Source organism: Octopus bimaculoides, chromosome 7, assembly GCF_001194135.2.
Source record: "Octopus bimaculoides isolate UCB-OBI-ISO-001 chromosome 7, ASM119413v2, whole genome shotgun sequence".
Classification (NCBI taxonomy): Eukaryota; Metazoa; Mollusca; class Cephalopoda; order Octopoda; family Octopodidae; genus Octopus; species Octopus bimaculoides.
The window spans coordinates 57,025,407-57,027,272 of NC_068987.1; positions in this window are offsets into that span (position 1 = coordinate 57,025,407).

A 1,866-nucleotide genomic window follows, 5' to 3' on the forward strand; every position below is an offset into this window, starting at 1 on the left:
TATATATATGCATATATATATATGTATATGTATATGTACATATACATATACATATATCATCATCATGCTGTCATGGTTTGGACGGTTGGACTGAAAACTGTCGAGCCAGAGGGCTGCACCAGGCTCCAAACTGATCAGGCAAAGTTTGTACAGCAGGATGTCCTTCCTAATGCCAGCCACTCCGAGAGTGTAGTAGGTGCTCTTACGTGCCACCGGCACGAGGGCCAGTGAGGTGGTTCTGACAACGACCACGCTGAAAAGGTGTTTTTTACGTGCTACCTGCACGGAAGCTAGTCAGGCGGCACTGGCAACGAACATGCTCGAATGTTGTTTTCTCACGTTCCACTGACACATGTGCCAGTAAGGAGACTCTGCAAACGATCATGCTCGAACGTGCCACCGGCATGGGACCCAGCCAGCGGCCCTGGTAACAATCACACTCGGATGGTGCTTTTAACGTTCCACTAGCACAAGTACCAATCAGGCGACACTGTCATCGGCCACATCAGCGATTTTGATTGTGATCTCATTTGTCTCAACAGCTCTTCTCAAACAAAATTTATTGTCCAATGAATGAGGCATATTCATAAGTGGGCTGGTTACACCCACTGGCATAAACCACGAGTTATGGCCTCACTTGGCTTGTCGGGTCTTCTCAAGCACAGCATATCTCCAAAGGTCTCGGTCACTAGTCATTGCCTCAGAAAGGCCCCATGATTGAAGATCGTGCTTCAGCACCTCATTCCAGGTCTTCTTGGATCTCCCTCTTCCACAAGTTCTCTTGACTGCTAGGGGACACTTTTTCACACAGCTGTTCTCATTCATTTGCAACACATGTCCATACCAGCGCAGTCGTCTCTCTTGCACATCACATCTGATGCTTCTAAAATCAAACTTTTCTCTCAGGGCGCTTACTTCTGTCGTGTATGCACACTGACATTACACATCCAGCGGAGCATACTGGCTTCGTTCCTTGCAAGCTTACGCATGTCCTCAGCAATCACGGCCCATGTTTCACTGCCATGTAGCATGGCTGTTCGTATACCTGCGTCGTACAGTCTACCTTTTACTCTGAGTGAAAGACCCTTTTTCACCAGCAGAGGTAGGAACTCTCGGAACTTTGCCTAGGCTATTCTTATTCTAGCAGCTACACTTTCAGAGCATCCACCTCAGCTACTGACTTGGTCCCCTAGGTAACGGAAGCTATCAACTACTTCTAGTTTTTCTCCCTGGAATGTGGCAGAAATTGTTCTCTACACATTTTCAGTGTTTATAGCACCTGAGCATTTGCCACATACCAAAAACTATCTTCCCAATTAGCTTTCCTTTGATATTGCTGCACCTCTTATGTGTCCATAGCTTACATTGGGTACATCTTATAGAGTTTCTACCTATGCCTTTTCTACCTACCAGTGTGGTAGGTAGCTATTCCAAGTATTGAATCATCATTTTGTACTGTTGCATCATCTTTAGGAATGAAAATCGGCCAGCATAGTTGTTGTTGAAGTTGAGAGAATGTAAAACATATTGTAAAACTGGTATTTTTATTTTCAAGAAATTTTTTCTTCAACTTCCACTCAATTGTAATTGAGATTATTAATAAAATTTCAAGATAATTTTTGCTGTTTAATAGTCAATATTCTTTTCTCTGTTGGATTCCAAATCAATTTTTTCCCACACTATTGTCTGATTTGATCATTTTTAAGTTTCAAAATACGATATTTAAAATGGGGTAAAATCAGTAACGACTAATTTCAATAACTTTTCTTTTTAACATGAGGATGGCACTCCGTCGCTTATGACGTCGAAGGTTCCTGTTGATCCGATCGACGGAACAGCCTACTCGTGAAATTAACGTGCAAGTGG